We start from the raw sequence: 21,257 nt of genomic DNA, 5'->3' as shown, positions 1-21,257 counted from the left end.
GAGTAGTGCATAGAAAACTGGATACAGATTGTGATGTGTACAACCCTGGCTGCTGCCTCTGTAGCAAATGGGGGAGCAGTTGAGGGCAGTAAAAAAGTGGCTCAACTGCCTCTCCATTTGCAAATGTAAACAAGCCCTTAGAGAGATTTGCCCTCACTTGCTGTCCTGCAAAGCGCTTCAACCAGACACAAAGTCAGTCTCCAATAGCAACACAAAAATGATTTTCTTTAGTAGAGTAGGGGAAGGCCTGTTTTACCTGTCAAATGATTTGTATTTCTTCTTATCCAGTCCTGATATTTACACCAAGCCACCCAGCATAGCTATCCTGGTGCCCTGAATTTTCCCTATTGCAGTGAGATAATAAAACTAGGTCTCAGTCTCCTCTTTTACTTTATTGTTGGTCAGTGAAGGAGAAGCAGCAGAATGATGAGCTCATCTCTTTCATCAGCAAGAGGCTGACACCAGGTCAGATTTCAGCTATTTACTTCTATAACTCCTAAAGAACCAGTTAGAAGCTTGGACAGCTGGTAGCCACGGCCATTAAAAGTGTTTGAAAATGTGTTTTACTGTTTTTTGGGTTTTTTTCCCTGTTAATGGCATTTATCACATCAGTCTTTTCCTTTTTTTCTTTTCCTCGTGCAGATTATGGAGTTCACCAAGAAACCTGCATATGATGACTTTTTCAGTATTGAACTTTACTGTGTAAATACCAAAAAAAAAGCAAGAATAAACTTAAGAGCAGCATTTTTCTTGGAGCTGTTGTGGACTGTTGTAAGCTAATCAGTTTGTGGAAGCTTAATTTATCACTGCATTTCTATTTTTACTTTTTTAAATATTTCAGTAAGCTGTTTTATTCCCCATTTTGTATATATTTCTGTAAGTATTTGGTAATGCTTGCTTTACCAATGTGTAAATATGAATATCTGAACTAGATATAGATGGCTCAATATATTTTTGATAAGAAATTCTGTATGGCAAGAAAAAGTCTGACCTTGGATTTACTATAATTCCTTTTTCCCTTTTTTATTTTCAGTAGTTTTCTGGTCGGGAGGCCTTCTGGTTATAGTCCAGTCATTTGAAATATCTAATCTTTTGGTCACGGCTGAAGCAGCCACTTTGTTGAGGGAACCAGTTGCAGGAAGTGAAAGTAGGAGCAGTCCCACAGCAGGGGCAGTTGGATGTTGCAGTGGCCATTCACAGGAAAGGGCAGGAGGATGTAGCAGTGGCCATTCACAGTAAAGTGCAGGAGGATGTGGCAGTAGCCATTCTCAGGAAAGGGGCAGGATGATGTGGCAGTGGCCATTCACAGGAAAGAGCTGGAGGATGGGGCAGTGGCCATTCACAGGATAGGGCAGGAGGATGTGGCAGTGGCCATTCACAGGATAGGGCAGGAGGATGTGGCAGTGGCCATTTGCAGGAAAGGGCAGGGGGATGTGGAAATGGCCATTCACAGGAAAGGTTGGTGGGAAGGGTAATTACAGCATGAGCAGGAGGATGTGGTATTGGATATTCAGAGCAAAACCAGTTGGGAATGATTTTTCGCAGGAAAGGGAGGTGGGGGGTAGTCATTCATAGAAAAAAAGTAGATATGGGCATTCCCGTTTAAAGCAAGGGCAGGTGATTGTGGGTGTGGCTCTTCACAGCAAAGACAGGTAGATGTTGGAGTGGCCATCCACAGCAATGGTCTGACTCCTATCCATAGGAGCATCCATGTGGAGACTTCTATAGTGACGAGTAACCTGATAACAAGCTTATCTGCAGCTTTTTCCTTGCTCGTTGAAGGTTCAGTGACCTGGACCATCAGCCTTCCAGAACCTGGAGGGTGGTGGTTTGGTAACTACAACAGTGAATTGTGGCTTCACCCTTTAGCTTTATTGTTTGGCAGGAGTATGGGAACTACAAAAATGGCTGAACAGAGTTACAGTGCTTGAGTGGGTAGAATACTACTGATATTTGGATTTCATTTGTGAATGGAGTTTTTTCGGGCATATGCCCCACTTTAATGCATTTTTCCAATTATAACAAATGCCAAAAATTGGGACTAAGTGTATTTCACTACATAACCCAGATCTGCCCAACATTTCCCCATTTTATAGATTAGTCTCTGGTCTATTGTGTATGTATAATAAATATACCTGGAGCTTTTCCTGGGGAATAAATGACCACAAGAAAAACGTGTTTTTACAGTTCTCTCTTTACTTAAATTGAACACCATTTTTGTCTTGTATACCAAATAGAAAAGGCTTTTTGTACTGTATACAAAGATTGAGGGATCTTTTATTCTGAATCTTATTGTTTTCTGGCACCATTCCTGTATGTAATATACTACATTTTGAATTAAAGTGAACCTGTCAAAAACCTGGCTTATTCACATTGAGCATGAGGTTTCCTTTAGTGAAAACAGTATGTCACAAGCAGTCAGCAGATCCAGTTTTATAGGCAGGTGAAGTTCCATGCACATCTTAACTTTAATTGTTTTTTTGTTTTTTTTTCAGTTAAGCTTTTTCTGCTATTTCCTCATGGTCTATGAGGCCACTCATCACATTAAAAATAACTTAAAAAACAAGCTTTTGGATGCTCTAACGTCCAGGCTTTTCGCTGGAAATACTTGATTCGAAGCCGAGCATAAGTCTGCCCTCCCACTTATTTCTACAATGTTCTTTGGACTTCATTGTTGCATGAGGTCTTACAGCCTGTTTTTGTAGATGGTGCAATGTTAGACTCCCCCCGTTCTATACAGAGTGTTTTGCCTTCCCTGATTTACCCATTCCCACGGCCTTCCCCGTCCCTTTCTTTTTTTCCTTGCTTTTGTACCATGTATAAATAAAGCTTGCAGGAAAAGAAAAAAAAAACCTGCATGAAGAAGGCAGGACCAGCCTAAACATTTGCAAAAGAAGTAAAGATTTGCACAGAACTTCTCAGGATCTAATCATTGTTCTCACATGCTGTTTTCACTGAAATTCGCTTCTGCCTAGACATTTGTTGCTTAGTTTAAATAACACTGGTATGTGATGAATCAGTTTTACCAATTTTGCCTGTGTTTCCACACATCTTGCATCATTCCTTTCACAAACGCTGTTTAAAATGACCCAGTCACCACGGGGTCACTTTTACTTAAACACCCTGTAAACGATAGGGTACCATAGTTACCTATCGCACCAGTACCCCGTTTATTAAAAACACTGCTGCTTTGCTTCTCCCTGACTGCAGGTGGAATTCAACCTTTTGAACACCTGTTACCCCCCGGTGCAAGCTGTGGTTTCTTTTGTCTTGCATGTGCTGTAGTGATCTACAAATCAGTGGGAGGAACCACAGTGTGTAGCAAGGGAGCAGGTATTCTACACACCCAGAAGTGTGGAAGACCTGCTGCAGCTGTTGGAGAAGCAAAGCAGCGTTATTTCAACAAACAGGGCACCTGGAAGGTAAGGGAAAGGAAAAGTGACAGCGTTATTGGAGGAAATGGTTATTAACACATTTCATTTTTGGACATCTGCCATTCAAATAAGGAATACAATACCTTTTATTTAGTTTTTATTATGTTAATATATGATAAATTGTTACTGCTGTTTACCAGAATTTGTGTTTCCATCATTTATGATGAGTTTTATTGATCATTTATGATTGGTTAAGACACCTTAGCCCCAACGTGAAAGTCTATGTATGTATGTTTTATGGTTTACTATTTATTGTTTACGCAAAATGGAGATATTTCTAAAAACCAGTATGTTTGTGCAGTAGTACTCTGCGAGTGATCCAGGAGGAACTGCTATATTAAATGGGAGATTCTGGATGCTGTGTTGTATACAACTGCTTTCACAGCACCAGAATAACAAAACTGGGCTATTTTCACAACTTGACGTTAACGAAGAGACCACGTTTTTGTTTAATTTATTTACTGTGTTTTAAATGTCTCTGTTCCCTTACTGTCCCAGATTTTAGTCTAATTTAGACAGAAGCAACTGGATCTTTTCCAACAGGCATTAAAGGAGAACTCTGCTAAGCACTTTTGGGCAGCTAAAATAGGTACATAACTTGAGCGCCTTCATTTTTTACTAGGCAGTCTTTTTCTAGCAGTTGATTTAAAATAGGCACACTTCACTTTTTAGGCCCATGTCACACTAGCAATCCCTACATTTATGTAATCCAGCGCACTCTAAGCAGCAGTTGCTATCAGTAGGAGCAATGGTGAAATAAGTGGTGCAGTCAGGTGCGTAGTCTGAGCAGCAGATTATCATCCGCACACCAAAAGCGAGGGTTAAGGCAAAGACATTTTATTTGCCACCTAAAACATTAACGTTTCAGGGCCACTGAGGACCTCTTAGGCAGAAATCACGCCTTAGGCTACATACACACAGGCATCTATTGCCAGTGTAAATGGCAATGGCAGGAATCTGCTGATTAACTGTGGTGATCACTGCTGGATGCACATTATGTGCTTTCATCAGTGAGTACTGCAAGTAGTTGCTGGTTAGGCAGACAGGCATGAACAGCTGTGGCCACCGCCGACCTGTCATTGAAGTGTACAGTGCTCAGTGACTTTGACTAGCCATTCTCGGGTGTCTGAAACAGCTGCAGGAATCGGTAGCTGCCGATATTCACACCGACACTAGTCACCAGTGGGAAAATAACCTTAACCTTTCACACTGAGGCGCTTCTAAACTGCCAATAAAATACTGAGCACTTTTGAAGAGCTTTTCAGGTGCTTTTGAAGAGCTTTCCATTCATTTCAATGGAGAGGGGCGTTTTTTCACCGCACTGCCCCAGTGTGAAAGCATTCATTGATTTTAATGGAAATAGGTTTTCCTGAGCTTTTCAGATGTTTTTTTTAGCATGAAAGTGCCTGAAAAGTGCCTCAGTGTGAAAGGGGTCTTACTCTCATTTTTGGTGTGCTAGTGATAATCTGCGCTTTGCACTAGTGGGTCTGATGCTGGAGACAATCTACCAAAGACTGGATCACTAAAATGTGCTGGGAATTAATTTGCATAGAAAATGTTGCTTTGTTAAAGAGAACCTGTCCCTTTTTATAATCGTTATTAAAAATGGTACGATAATGAAGTGCAGGTACATTTGCTAACCCTTAAACACATCTCTTCCTGCCTGGCTGCATGTTATATAAACGTAATGTTCATTTTAGGAGTTAAGCCCCACTAATGCCATTACCATGCCCTGCCCACCTCAGTCTGTAGAACTGTTTTATTGCCAGGAAAGTAGAAAAGTAAACATTTTTAATCGGATGTGTTTGGTGATTTCTTTTTTAATAAAGTTCTTATCAGCACAGCGAAGGGGGTATATTTTATTGTATAGTCTCTTAAAAGTGCATAGCAACTTGCTGGAAAATATCCATCATAGTTTCTTTCTACATTGAAGTGACATCTCCCAGAATACACTTCTCTCTGGTACAATCGTTGGAAGGCTTGTGAACACACAGCAGTTTCAGAAACAAAGGCTGTAGAGACAGGTTTTGTGTTCCTTGGCCAGAGTGGCCTGTATTGCGTAGTAGCGTGCTTCTGGCCATTCTGGCTCAATTCATCCCATTTTTTTATTTGTTTGTTTTTTCTATTTATCTTGTCAGATTCACTGCTGTGTATATTGCATGCATGCCAATTCCTTAATTGCTGTACTACTGTCAGGTTCCTGTTTTGTTCTTTCTTTGTACACCCTTTGCCTTTTTTGATTTAAAAAAAAAATGAAAAAACAAACCCTTCTAATAAAAATATAAAATCTGTTTCACAAAGCTTGTCTATGTTCTTTACTTCCGGTTAGGGATGAGTCGAACACCCCCCGGTTTGGTTTGCACCAGAACATGCGAACAGGAAAAAAATTTGTTCGAACACGTGAACACCGTTAAAGTCTATGGGACACGAACGTGAAAAATCAAAAGTGCTAATCTTAAGGGTTAATATGCAAGTTATTTTCATAAAAAGTGTTTGGGGACCCAGGTCCTGCCCCAGGGGACATGTATCAATGCAAAAAAACGTTTTAAAAACTGACTTTTTTTTGGGAGCAGTGATTTTAGTAATGCTTAAAGTGAAACAATAAAAGTGAAATATTCCTTTAAGTTTCATACCTGGGGGGGTGTCTATAGTATGCCTGCCTGTAAAGTGGCGCATTTTTCCCGTGTTTACAATAGTCCCTGCACAAAATGACATTTCTAAAGGAAAAAAAGTCATTTAAAACTACTAGCGGCTATAATGAATTGTCGGTCTCGGCAATACAGATAAAAGTCATTGAAAAAACCGGCATGGGGGTCCCATAAAAAATCCATACCAGACTCTTTGGGTCTGGTATGAATATTAAGGGGAACCCCAAACTAATTTATTTTTTTTTTTAATTGTGCGGGGGTCCCCCCAAAAATCCATACCAAACCCTTACCGAGCATGCAACCTGGCAGGCTGCAGGAAAAGAGGAGGGGATGAGAGCGCCCCCCCCCCCTCCTGAACCGTGCCAGGCCACAAGACCCCCCAAAGCACCTTGACCCCATGTTGATGGGGACAAGGGCCTCATCCCCACAACCCTTGCCCGGTGGTTGTGGGGGTCTGCGGGCGGGGAGCCTATCGGAATCTGGAAGCCCCCTTTAACAAGGGGACCCACATATCCCGGCCCCCCCATTTGAAATGGTAACGGGTACATTGTACCTGTACCATTTCACAAAAAAAGTGACAAAAGTTAAAAAAAAAAACACCAGACACAATTTGGGACAAGTCCTTTATTAAAAAATAAAAATGTCCCATGAAGTCCATTCATCTTCTCTCGCTCTGCCGATGGATCGAAAAATGATTTAAAAAAAACCCACAGGCCGCTAGCGATCTGCCTCCCACTGTCTGACGCGTCCTCGCAGGCGACACTTCTTATATAACTGGGGACGGGGCCACACGGTGACGTACCCGGGTGACCCCACCCCCCTCTGACGCAGAGGGACTTCCCAATGCCTTCCCCGTGGCATCAGAGGGGGCCACCCGTTTACGTACCCAGGTTGCCCTGACACCACAGGGAAGTCCCCGTGCGTCAGAGGGGGCGGGGTCACCTGGTTACGTAAACGGGTGGCCCTGCCCTCAGTTATAAAAGAACTGTCACCTGTGAGGACGCGTTATAAGGCGGGTGCCTCCCATGGAGGCGGATCTTTTCTATTTATTTTTTGGATCCATCAGCGGAGCGAGAGAAGAAGTTGAATGGACTTCGTGGGGCATTTTAATTTTTTTATTTTTTAATAAAGAACTTGTCCCAAGATGTGTTTTGTGGTTTAACATTTTGACACTTTTTTTGTGAAATGGTACATGTACGATGTTACCCGTTGCCATTTCAAACGGGGGGGGGGGCGGGATCTGGGGGTCCCCTTGTTAAAGGGAGCTTCAAGTTTCTGATAAGACTCCCGCCCGCAGCCCCCCACAACCACTGGGCAAGGGTTGTGGGGATGAGGCCCTTGTCCCCATTAACATGGGGACAAGGTGCTTTGGGAGGTTACCCCAAAGCACCCTCCCCATGTTGAGGGCATGTGGCCTGGTACGGTTATTAAAATCACTGCTCCCGAAAAAACGTCCGTTTTTAAAACTTTTTTTTGCATTGATACATGTCCCCTGGGGCAGGACCCAGGTCCCCAAACACTTTTTATGACAATACCATGTATATAAGCCTTTAAAATTAGCACTTTTGATTTCTCCTATAGACTTTTAAAAGGTGTTCCGCAGCTTTCGAATTTGCCGTGAACACCCCAAATTGTTCGCTATTCGGCGAACACCCGATGTTCAAGTCAAACGTACGTTCGACTCGAACATCGGGCTCATCCCTAACGGCGGTTTGTGGCAGGCAGTGTGGATGCTCCGGGCCCTCTGGCTCTCCTTCATTGTCATAGCAGCATCAGTATTGGCCAGTGGTGTGGGTACCTAGTGAGGGTATCGCAGGATTTAGCACACTTCGTTCAGGTGGAAGGTAGGTGCGGGACTGTAAGCCTAGGGTGGGGGGGTGGGGGGAGAGGCATGGACGGGCTGCGGCATCCATCACGGGGCATGTACTTAGATCGGGGGAGGAAATCATGTTTGGCGGGATCTGGCCCCCATATCACAGGGATCGGCTGTCTGCACAAGTGGCGTCAGCCGCATTAGGGTCATCACAGGTTTGTCACCCACGTGCAGGGCACTATTTCAGTCCCAGGGTAGCAGTCAGCCACTCACTGTCCCCGTGGGTCACGGCACTGGCAGTCCCACTGACATCACTCAGATTCAACCTGACGAATCCTGGTGTTCACAGGTTAGGGGGTGGAAATTGGATCTTGCAGCTTGTCATTTCTTCACTTGTTTTCATGTGTACCTATCAACCCGTTGTTCACCACATTTCCATGTCAGCACATGCAGCTCCTGATTGTTATTCATGACAAAGCTGTTGTTATGACACAATGTGGCAGTTGCATTACCATCGGTTTGGCCAGCGGTCAGCATTCCAGTACCAGGGGCCATAACACTGGGCACCTCATTGGTGTCACTTAGGCAAACCGCTGGGTCTTGTAGTTCCACAAACTGGTGGCCTCGGTTCAGCCCCTCATTTGGGTTGCCACATCACGTACGTCAGCACAATTAGGTTAGGCATGGCAGGGCTCGGCTCGCGCCCAGCTCCAGGGGCCTCAGCCCTGGGAACATCATTTATGTTACTCAGGCAATTAGTCTTGTAGTTCCACTGCTTGGTGGCCACATTAGCCCCTCACTTGGGCTGCCACTGTCACGGGCATTTAGCACCATGTCACATCTCACAGGCAGGGCAGGCCACATACAGTCTGGTTCCCCCAGCTCCCATAATAAAAAGAAAAGGGGGGGGGGGGGGGGTTTCACGGTTTTCTTCACTGCTGCAGGTTCACCTTTCTTTCTCCCACCACAGAGCTCACGTTCAGGTGGTGTCCTATTTTGGTGTTGCTTTTAGGTTTTTGATTTTCTGCTTGTTCATTTCATCATTTTATTCAGTGCATACTTCACGTTGTTACAGGTGGATTCTACATTTTACGTTCAGGAACAGCAAAGTGTGTTCTGTGTGTCTTTCGGCCAGGGGTCATAGCTAGTTGCACTACATACCAGGATCTGTCACATCTAGAGATCCGTGCGGGCTGAGGTTTTGTTTTTAAATGATTGTAATATTTGCAGTCTTCTTGCCTGTACTTCATACGTCATACATTGCACGTCACTTACATTCCTATTTCTGCCTACCACGGTCTGTAGGTTCCAGGCTCTGAGTGTTCGTTTTTAATTACCTGTCTTTGCAATGCAGGTTACTCGAGCTCGCTTACTACATACACACAGGGGGTTACAGTCACTAGGTTCACCATCACGCACTGTTCCTGTTTGTTTATTTTGTTTCACGGCACCTACATTTTCATTCAGAGTTAGGCACGGTAGGGTGTCTTTGTTTCAGGATTTAATATTTCTTGGGTCTGATGGTCTAGTTGGGTTTTTCTACAGATTCGGACATGTTGCACGTTTCAGAGAGTGACGAATTTGCCTTCATCCCTCCTACTCCTGTTAGGGGTTCAGAGCATGGCAGCACCCCATCTCGGAGGAACTGGACTATACCGAAGCTCATAGCAGAGCTCCAATGCAGGGGCATTCCATTCTCGGCCATGGCCAGAAAAGCGGAGTTGTTCAGGCTTTTATTTTCAAGCCCGTCCCAGCCACAGCCATCCACTAGTGCAAGGCAGGTGTTCCTTGCTCATGCCACTAACCCAGATTCACACAGTTCTAAAGGCACTCTCCACTTCAGTTCAACTGCTGCAAGATAGGATGGATGTGATGGAGGCCTGCCCAGCCAGGGTGGAAGCCGCTGCTGCTCCCATAGCTTCTGTGCAAGCTGGCACCAATGCAGGTAATAACAGCGTGCCATTACCTGTAGCCATTCCTTCGCCACTATCTGTGCTGCCATCCATGTCCCCTGCACACTTCATCCCTACCAACTTCAAGAAAGATATCATAGAGGGGAAGGACATAAACCTCCCTGCTCATAGCGTCACAAGGCGTTGTAGAAAACTAGGGACCCGCGTAAACTCAGCATAGCGGAATTTGTTCTGTCCTTTGGCATTTATCAAGATGTCATTTGTGCTGTTGGTCCCGGCAGGAGAGAGGAGTTGGACCTGTATCTCCACAAGGTGGTGGACCTGGCTCAAAAGTACAGTGGCTCTCTGTTCTACGACTATCACCGGTCTTTTTCAGTGAAGGTCGCAGCTACTTGGGCGCAGTTTCAAATGGTCACATGTTGGAGCAATATTGACATGGAACTTTTCTGTAGGCACTTTGCCAATCAGAAATCTCCAGCATGTGGCCATTGTCAGTCATCCGCTCACACCACCAATTGGTGTCCCAATCTGGAGCATTCCCTGCCTTCGGGTTCTGCCAGGCAGGTGTCCAGTGGATCCTGCACAGGGCCATCGGGTCAGGTAGACAAAACTGGGCAGACCCATACATTTAGCTGATAGAAATCATGGGGCCCCTTACAGCTTACCTGACGGGGCCCCCTTCAGCCCCACCCCTGGTCCCTCCTTCAGCCCCACCCATGGCCCCGCCCCTGGCCCCTCCCCAGACCCACCTTGTCTTCAAGTGCTATTTATCTTTCTCCAGTCAGTTATAAGTTTGATTATCCAAAAGAAATACTGTTTTCAGATGAGAACAGACCTCCTGCCAATGCCATAACGCATGCAATGCCTGCAGAGAGACTGCAGACATACTACAAGAGACGGTCAGAGACTGCAGACATACTACAAGAGATGGTCAAAGACTGCAGAAATACTACAGGAGATGGTCAGAGACTGCAGACATACTACAAGAGACGGTCAGAGATTGCAGACATACTACAAGAGACGGTCAGAGACTGCAGACATACTACAAGAGACAGTCAGAGACTGCAGACATACTACAGGAGATGGTTAGGGACTGTAGACATAGTACAGGAGATGGTCAGAGACTGCAGACATACTACAGGAGATGGTCAGAGACTGCATATATAGTACAGGAGATGGTCAGGGACTGTAGACATACTACAGGAGATGGTCCTGAGACTGCATATATAGTACAGGACATGGTCAGAGACTGCAGATATAGTACAAGAGATGTCAGACACTGCAGACATACTACAGGAGATGGTCAGAGACTGCATACATTGTACAGGAGATGTCAGAGACTGCAGACATAGTACAGGAGATGGTCAGAGACTGCAGACATTGTACAGGAGATGTCAGAGACTGCAGACATAGTACAGGAGATGTCAAAAGACTGCATATATAGTACAGGAGACGGTCAGGGACTGTAGACATACTACAGGAGATGGTCAGAGACTGCAGACATAGTACAGGAGATGGTCAGAGACTGCAGACATAGTACAGGAGATGGTCAGAGACTGCAGACATGATACAAGAGATGGTCAGAGACTGCAGACATAGTACAGGAGATGGTCAGAGACTGCTGACATAGTACAGGAGATGGTCAGAGACTGCAGACATAGTACAGGAGATGGTCAGAGACTGCAGACATGATACAAGAGATGGTCAGAGACTGCAGACATAGTACAGGAGATGGTCAGGGACTGTAGACATACTACAGGAGATGGTCAGAGACTGCAGACATAGTACAGGAGATGGTCAGAGACTGCAGACATAGTACAGGAGATGGTCAGAGACTGCAGACATAGTACAGGAGATGGTCAGAGACTGCAGACATGATACAAGAGATGGTCAGAGACTGCAGACATAGTACAGGAGATGGTCAGAGACTGCTGACATAGTACAGGAGATGGTCAGAGACTGCAGACATAGTACAGGAGATGGTCAGAGACTGCAGACATGATACAAGAGATGGTCAGAGACTGCAGACATAGTACAGGAGATGGTCAGGGACTGTAGACATACTACAGGAGATGGTCAGAGACTGCAGACATAGTACAGGAGATGGTCAGAGACTGCAGACATACTACAGGAGATGGTCAGAGACTGCAGACATACTACAGGAGATGGTCGGCAGGAAAAAATCTGTTAATTAAAAAATAAAATAAAACCCTTTCAGTATCACTTGGCTCATTGCCAAAACACTGAAAAAAAAAAAAAAAAAAGAGGATAGCATTCCAATCAGCAATCAGAAAGGAGTACAGTGCCTTGCAAAAGTATTCACCCCCCTTGGCATTTTTCGTGTTTTGTTGCATCACAACCTGGAATTAACATGGATTGTTTGAGGACTTGCATTATTTAATTTACAGAACATGCCCACAACTTTGAAGATGTTTTTTTTTTTTTCTTTTATTGTGAAGCAAACAACAAATATGACAAAATAACAGAAAAAGTCAGTTTGCATAACTATTCATCCCCCTAAAGTCAATACTTTGTAGAGCCACCTTTTGCGGCTATCACAGCTCCAAGTCGCTTTAGATAAGTTTCTATGAGCTTGCCACATCTTACCACTGGGATTTTTGCCCATTCCTCCTTGCAAAACTGCTCCAGCTCCTTCAAGTTGGATGGTTTGCGCTTGTGAACAGCAATCTTTAAGTCTGACCACAGATTTTCTATTGGATTGAGGTCTGGGCTTTGACTAGGCTATTCCAACACATTTACATGTTTCCCCTTAAACCACTCAAGTGTTGCTTTAGCAGTGTGCTTGGAGTCATTGTCCTGCTGGAAGGTGAACCTCCGTCCTAGCCGCAAATCACACACAGAGTGGTACAGGTTTTGCTGAAGAATATCCCTGTATTTAGCACCATCCAGCTTTCCCTCAACTCTGACCAGTTTCCCAGTCCTGACTGCTGAAAAACATCCCCACAGCATGATGCTGCCACCACCATGTTTCACTGTGGGGATGGTGTTCTTTGGGTGATGTGATGTGTTGGGTTTGTGTCAGACATAGCGTTTTCTTTGATGGCCAAAAAGTTCAATTTTAGTCTCATTAGACTAGAGCACCTTCCTCCATACATTTTGGGAGTCTCCCACAAGCCTTTTCGCAAACTCTAAACCTGCCATTATGTTATTTGCTGAAAGTAATGAGTTTCCTCTGGCCATAAAGCCCAACTCTATGGAGCGTACTGCTTATTGTCGTCCTATGTACAGATACTCCAGTCTCTGCTGTGGAACTCTGCAGCTCCTCCAGGGTTACCTTAGATCTCTGTGCTGCCTTTGTGATTAATGCCCGCCTTGCCTGGTCCGTGAGTTTTGGTGTGCGGCCGTCTCTTGGAAGGTTTGCTGTTGTGCCCTGTTCTTTCCATTTGGTTATGAAAGATTTGATGGTGCTCCTAGGGATCATCAAAGATTTGGATATTTTTTTTATAACCTAACCCTGACTTGTACTTCTCAACAACATTGTCCCTTACTTGTTTGGAGAGTTCCTTGGTCTTCATGGCAGTGTTTGGTTAGTGGTGCCTCTTGCTTAGGTGTTGCAGCCTCTGGGGCCTTTCAAAAAGGTGTGTATATGTAATGGCAGATCATGTGACACTTAGATTGCACACAGGTGGACATAATTTCACTAATTATGTACTAATTATGTGACTTTAGAAGGTAATTGGTTGCACCAGAGCTTTTTATGGGCTTCATAACAAAGGGGGTGAATACATACGCACATGCCAATTATCATTTTTTTATTTCTGAAAAATAGTTTTATGTATATATTTTTCTAATTTGACATCACCAACTTAGACTATTGTGTTCTGATCCATCACAAATAATTCAGATTAAAAAAACATTGAACTAAAGGCTGTAATGTAACAAAATAGGTAAAAAGTCAAGGGGGGTGAATACTTTTGCAAGGCACTGTATATGAATGTCTCATGATGGACAAGATTCCTACATAAGGATCCCAAGAAGAAACTAGACAGAACACAAGTGTGCAACCCCCTTTGTGTGATAGACACAGACTGGATAGGAAGGTGCAGCAGAGATGGGGGGTGTGCGGCTTCTATACACTCAGCACGTGATATACTTTAAGGATGACAGGCTGGTTGGCTATCTGACTTCATGTTGTAAATGACCCCGCTCCAGGCCTCCCAACTCCCCCCCACCCCCGCGCAAGCAGCTCAACACCTGAAAGACGTCTTCCTGTGCTTCATCCTGGGAATGTAGTGACTGTTATGTCTGTTCTCTTATCACCAAAGGGTAATGACAGGGGATTAGACTGCCCGGTCCAGACAGCAGCCTGTTCTGTTCTGTTCTGTCAGAGCCTCCATTCAGCGGTTTTCACACACAGCACACAGGTGGGAGGCGGCAGCAGCAGTTGGGACGCGAGAGACTCCTAAACTACAGTGGGAAGCCAGCTTCTTGGAGAAATAAGTTTTTTTTTTTATTCTGCACTCTCATTCATTCAGATTGGCTGTGCCCGGTACAACAGGGCCAGTTGTACTGGCTTATCAGCGGCCCTGTCTGCCACCAGTAATGCCCTATTAGTCGATGAATTGTTACAGGTCGAGTTATCCAAGGGGTTTGTCATAGGGCCATTTCTCGCTGCACCTTTCAATATGTGGAGGGTCAGCCCCATCAGTGTGGTTAAGGATAAATTTTCAAATAAACATTGGTTAATCTATGACTTGTCTGCTCATTCCTCACACATACCTAGTCTTAATTCTCCCTATTCCTTCAGAAGAATTTTCGCTGCAATATTCGTCTGTGGACTTTGCCATTCAGTACATTTTGCAGTTAGGTAGGGGCACATGGTTATCCAAAGCCGATATTTCGGATTACTTTAAACTCCTCCCCATCAAACCGAGCCTCTGGCAATGGCATGGGTTTAAATAGCAGGAGCAGTATTATTTTGCCATGAAATTGGCTTTTGAGTCCAAGAGTAGTCTGTGGCTCTTTAACACTTTTGCCTCAGCTCTCAATTGGATATCGTCCCATCGTAAAGGGTGTCACGGGGTCATTCATTATTTGGACGATTTTTTGCTATTAGAGAGCCCTGCGCATTTTCCCCGGGATCTTGAATCACTCACAGAACTGTTTTCTGATTTAAACGTCCCCTTAGCTGCCCATAAGGTGAAAGGGCCTTCCACTGTTATTACCTTCCTAGGTATTACCCTTGACACCAATTGCATGATTGCCAGTTTGCCTCAAGAGATGCTGGAGAGGATTTGTGGCACTATTAACAATCTAGTCAGGTACCCTGTTTGCTCTGAGAGGGATTTGCAGTCTCTGTTAGGCATGCTCAACTTTGCCATGAGGATTATTCCTCAAGGCAGGTAATTTGTGTCTAGGTTATTGGCTCTCCTACCTCTGTGTCAGGACACAGATTTGGCTGTGAAGTTACAAGCCAATGCGGCTGCTGATCTCCTCATGTGGGATCAGTTTTTCTAACAATTGGAATGGTATCTCCATGTTTATCCATCTTCCTGCAGTGTCACCCAGAATTTTTTCAGGTGCCGCAGCCTCAGGGGGGTTTGCAGCAATCTGTGGATGTCAATGGTTAGCCGGTCCATGTTCCCATGACCCCCCCCCCCCCCCCCCCCCCTGAAGTTTTTCAAAATTTCTGGGTTTGCTCAGACTTCTGCTCTGTTTGAGGATTATCCAATAGTCGCAGCGGCGGTCACTTGGGGTCCCACTTGGTCTGGCCACACAGTTATTTTCTTTACCGATAATTCAGCTACAGCCAAAATTATCAATACAGGTAGATCCAGGTCGCTCATTATAATGTCCTTCATGCGCAGGTTGACATGGTTGGGCCTCATGCACAGTTTTCATTTTTAGGGAGAGTTTATCAGTGGTGTCTATAATGTGGCTGCTGACGCCTTATCTCATTTTGATATCCGCCGTTTCTTCCTACAGCATCCAAAAGCAGATCGGGTGGGCCAATCAGTTCCTCCTTTTTCCACACTGGATTAGCCGCACTCAAGGTGCAGGCTTCCAGCCTGGTGAATTCTTCGTTGTCAGTGAATACTCTCAAGGCTTACAAGATGGCTTGGAAGTGTTTCATAGATTCATGACCCTCTATCCCTGCAATTCGGTGAGGGATGTCAAATACATGTTTGCTTTTGCTGCCTATTGCCACAGCGAGTTGTCCCTTTCATTCAATACCATCAAGCTGTACTTCTCAGGTATTCAGCACTTTATGTCACTTCAGGATCCTTATAGACCGACCTTTTTTGCGGCTCATCCCATCACAGCCATTTTGAAAGGTATACAGAAAGATCAAGGTCAGTCGTGTTTGACACGTCTGCCAATCACCGGCCGGATGTTCAGTGGGCTATCAGATTTGTTGTCTCTTTCATTGTTTGTCTCAGGTCCCAGCCTTGTCCTCAAGGCTGCTGTCTTCCTGAGTTACTTCGGTTTCCTCAGACCCGGGGAGGTATCCCAAGCCCGGTGCTCCTTAAGGGTAGTCTCACCAGATGTCCTGATCACTTTTCACTTCAACTACCCAACAACAAAAACTGGCAGATGGGTCAGGGTTTCATTATCAATTATTACAAAACTAACACTATCTGGTCTCCAGTTGATGTCTTGGACCAGCTCTCCTGCATGTTTGCAGCAGCTCCTCTTGATAGCCCATTACTCCCTTTCGCTACGCAACCTCTGGCTTCCAGACAGTTCTTCTCACATGTTAGAATTTTGCTTGTTAGTTTGGAATTAAATCCGAAACAGTTTTCAGGTAATTCCTTTAGGATTGGGGCGGCTTCCTCAGCAGCCAAGCAAGGGGTCCCGTCTCACGTTATTATATACATGGGACGGAAATCATCCTGTTACAGTCTATATATTCCTGATCCTCATGAGGAAGTTAAATGAGCTTTTGATACTCTGATTGACTGCGCACGTGTTTTCCATTAAACTTCACTTTGCTGCGGGGCGTGACCTGCTGTAGCATGGAGTAGGACGTGTTAGACCCGAGCTCCTTCCAGTACTCCTAAATCCATAGTCATCCTGTATCCCAGCATCATCCTGCAGCAAACTGAGGTACCTCCAGAGCCCCCTGCAAGTATATTGACCTGTTTCTGCAGGTCTTCGATCAGACGGGCGTCCGAACCGGCACGGAGCTCCTCCGCGGCGGCAGCCGCAACTACAGACCGCGGCTTCGGGCCTACTTGATTCCGGAGGCCATCCTGCCCTCCTCGGCCTCCCGGGTGCCTGGCTCTCCTCCCGCCCACGGACCCTGCCCTGAGGGCTTCCAGAGGAGGCTCAGGCGGAGCGGTATCAGTCCGCACGGCGGCAGCCCCAAATCTAGGCCGCGGCTTTGGCCTAGTCCGGAGCTCCGGCGGCCATCTTGCTCCTCCAGGCCTCTCCGGGGGTGCTGCGATCTGGCCCCTGGGACAACTGGCTTCCCCATTACCAGCTGATCCCCCTGCACAGGACCCTGAGAGGAGTCAGAGTCAAACAGTGCCCCCCCATACAGCGACAGCCTTAAATCCGAACCGGGGATCCGGCCTAGTCTAGGCGGCCATCTTGGTGCGCTCAGCCTTCCCACCAGCATTGCATCCTTAATTCCTGGGCTCTGTACCCTGCACTCTCCGACCTGAAATTGGACACAAACGGTACCGGAGCTTCTCGGGACCGGTATGACCGGAGGGAGATACTCCCAGGCATCTCGCAAGTCCCGGAATACTCCGAAGAAGCAGGCCTCCATAGTACGCCTGTCTCCCGCCACAGCGGCCAGCATGGCGTCTCAGGCAGAGGAGGGAGAAGCAGCTCTACGGGAACAAACTAACTTTGAAGCCCTCATGCAGGCTATTACTACCTGCCAAACTACCCTGACGAGGAAAATAGAGTGCATGCAGCTGGACATCAGCCTCATTCGTAGAGACATGGACTGTTTCCGCTCCAGGCTCACCGAAGCTGAAAGAAGAGTGGGGGAGGCAGAAGATACACTACAAGACCAGGGAGTCTCACTCCGCACGTTGCAGACCAAAATAAAAGTCCTGGAAGCTCGTGCGGAGGACGCAGAGAACAGAAATCGAAGGAACAACCTCCGGATAGTGGGATTACCAGAGGGCGCGGAAGGTAAAGACCCCACGACGTTTACTGAGCGCTTGCTGTGCACCCTTCTTCCAGATGCCAAGTTCTCTGATGTCTTTGTGGTGGAGAGGGCGCATAGAATGCCTGCTACCCGGGGGCCCCCGGGAGCTCCTCCACGCACATTTATTCTGAAACTCCTGAATTTTCGGGATCGAGATCTGGTTTTGCGGGAGGCGAGAAAGATTGAGGTGCTTCGCCATGAGGGAGCGAGACTCATGATCTTCCCAGATTTCTCCATCGACACACAAAAGTCAAGAAGATCGTTCGATCAGATCAAATTGGATCTCCGCAATCGCAAGATCAAATATAGTATGCTATTTCCCGCCCGTCTGAGAGTACAGGATGGAGAGTCAGTGCGGTTTTTTACATCTCCAGAAAAAGCATCCAGATGGCTTGAAACAGTACCACGAGGTTGACCCGATCGCTCTTACCAAATCCTCTTATAACATAAGTTTTACTGCAACAAAGATCACCTTCATCTGCTGACTTCACTACAAGCCCGAATCCTTTACCTCGGCTTGTCCAACCAGTTCAGAAAAAGTCACTTTTATATTCCTCTTAAGATCCGGTTCTGTGAGTATATATGCCTACTAGTTAGAGAACATATACGCAAAAAGAGATGAAGAGTTGTTTGTGATCGTGCCTAAACATATGGTGAGGGGACCGGAATCTCCAGTTTGCAACGTGTTTAAGTTTAAGAATAGTACCCCCGGATTTTTTTGGGAGACATTTTGATATGCTGGGATCGTTTATCCGGGAAATTTGGGTCTTGTTGGCTGCTCTTTATGTACACAGACTAAGTCGCTCTGATGGCTCACTGTTCACGGGCCCCATGGGCAGTTGTCACAATTAGTTTTGGGGAACGAGCATCCCGAAGTTTGGGGGGTGGTGCGGGGAGGGGGGAGGTTGGGAAAGGTTGGTGCTGGGGTTCCCACCCCAGATTAGTTTTACGTTATGTTATTTTTCTTTTACTTTTTATACATATGGCATTTATTTACTCCAGATTGTACAATCAGTGCTCTACTCAAAGCAAGACATGCAGTGTTAATCTGCTAATACTAGAGAGGGAGGGTTATTCAGCTCACTGTATTATCACAAATGTGTATCTCACTAAGCGTATTTTGATATCATGCAAGCTCTGTATGGAGCGTATGCTGTACCAATCCTGTGGCACGTGTATCAGGGCACCAGAATGAATCTCCTTAATGTTATGTCCTGGAATGTACGGGGCCTAAACTCTAAGATAAAACGCTCCCTAGTTTTTACTTACATAAAAAAATACAACCCCTATATCTGCATTTTGCAGGAGACTCACTTAACGGGGAGCAGGACATTGGCTCTAAAAAAGCCCTGGGTAGGTTCATATTATCATTCTACATACTCTACCTATTCTAGAGGAGTCAGTGTCCTGGTCCACAAATCACTGCCCTTTACACTGCTTGATCTCCACCTAGATCCCGAGGGGAAGTATGTTGTCATGCATGCCATGTGCGACAGGATTGAGATGGTAATAGTGGGCTTATATATTCCACCCCCAGCCTCCATGACGATTTTGCATAAACTGACCCCTATACTGGCTTAATACCCGGCTGCAGCCATTCTTCTGGCTGGAGACTTTAATATGCCACCGGACCCCAGTATGGATAGGCTGGGTGACGATGGGGCCTCTGACTCCCCACTGAAGAGATGGGCGGAGGGATACGGCCTTAGTGATGTGTGGAGATGGCGTCACCCCAGGGATAGGCAATACACTTGTCACTCTGCCACGTATGCCTCTTTCTCAAGAATTGATTTGTTCTATGCTGGTGGACCCATTCTCTCCCGTGTCCAGGAGGTTAAGATTCTGCCACGAGGCATTTCTGACCACGCCCCCCTCCTACTACAACTAAACACGGACTCGCCAACGGGCTCCGGCCTATGGTGGGTCTCGGGTTTTTGGATAACGGATGAGAATGTTGCCCCTGAGATAGAGGGAGAGATGAATATATATTGGTTACAAAATAAAGCAACGGCCTCCCCTGCAATGGTGTGGGATGCCTTTAAGGCATATACACGAGGTCAGTACCGCATGGTTATAAATAAAGTTAGGAAACTCAATAGGCTTGCATTGGAGGAGGCTGAGGGACGGGCTCAGAGTTTGGAATCCAGCTATGTGACCACCAAAGATGCGGGAACTTATACCGCACTTCAAGCTCTCCACCGTGAGATTGCGTTGTTGCGAGCAACTGCAACCCGCAAGCTACTGCTCTCACAGTCCATGAGGATATTCGAACAAGGTGAGAGATCAGGGAGGCTGCTGGCATGGCTGGCCAAGGAGCGCTCCACCATAGCACACATTGCCAACATCAAAGATGACATGGGGAACCTTTTGGCGGATCCCGCTAAGATCAATGCCAGATTCGCACAATTTTATGAACGCTTATATACATCAAAAACTGACTACACCCTAGATACCTTGCAACACTTCCTAGGTCAAATAGAGTTCCCAGCCCTCTCGGAAGAAAATAAAACTAAATTAGATGCACCCATTACCCTTAAAGAAGTGCAGACGGCAATCTCTTCACTGCAATCTGCAAAGTCCCCAGGCCCAGACGGTCTACCGGCCGAGTTTTATAAAACTAATAGTGAGTCATTGGCCCCTCAGTTTCATGAACTTCTTCTGTCTATGCTGGAGGGTCAAAGCCTTCCTCCATCAATGTCAGAGGCGGTGATTGTTGTAATACCTAAGCCCCGTAAAAACCCCGAGCTATGTGAGTCATACCGGCCTATTTCGCTATTAAACGTCGACGCTAAGATCATCACAAAAATTCTAGCGAATCGGCTTAATACTGTTATCCTTGCTCTGGTTCATGGAGACCAGACGGGTTTCATGCCAGGTAAGGGAACAGACATCAATTTGCGACGATTGTATACAAATATATCCCACGCGCTTACCAGAGGTACCCCCGGAGTAGTGGCCTCCCTAGACGCCGAAAAGGCGTTCGACTCGGTCGAATGGGAGTATCTTTGGCATGTCTTGGGAAAATGTAATATTGGGCCTAAGTTTATCTCTTGGATAAAACGGATGTATGCCAGCCCCACTGCCAGAGTCAGAACCAGTGGGTCCCTCTCGCCCCCCTTCAGATTACGTAGGGGTACTAGACAGGGATGTCCTTTATCCCCGGGTTTGTTCGCCCTAGCTGTTGAACCTCTTGCTATCCTTATTAGGTCTTCCGTGGCTGCAGGGGGGATGGGGGTGGGCCCTCTACGGGAACAGATCTCCCTCTACGCGGATGACGCTCTTCTTTATCTCCCAGATGCTTCCCACTCCCTCGAGGAGACCTTG

The 21,257-nt window shown here is 46.0% G+C and overlaps 1 protein-coding gene across 1 annotated transcript in view; it reads left to right on the top strand.

The window, feature by feature from the left end:
• Window positions 1–5,734, top strand: part of CRY1 (cryptochrome circadian regulator 1) — an 87,069-nt gene extending 81,335 nt beyond the window's left edge. The window contains exon 14 of the mRNA XM_073621223.1: window positions 643–5,734. The gene's annotated coding sequence lies outside the window, so the exon portion shown is untranslated. The remainder of the gene's footprint in view (window positions 1–642) is intronic.
• Window positions 5,735–21,257: the final 15,523 nt, after the last annotated feature.

The sequence above is a fragment of the Aquarana catesbeiana genome, linkage group LG03 (assembly GCF_042186555.1).
Source record: "Aquarana catesbeiana isolate 2022-GZ linkage group LG03, ASM4218655v1, whole genome shotgun sequence".
In the NCBI taxonomy this organism is placed as follows: domain Eukaryota; kingdom Metazoa; phylum Chordata; class Amphibia; order Anura; family Ranidae; genus Aquarana; species Aquarana catesbeiana.
Note: the sequence above shows the minus strand (reverse complement) of the source record. Positions and strands in the feature narration are given on the sequence as shown.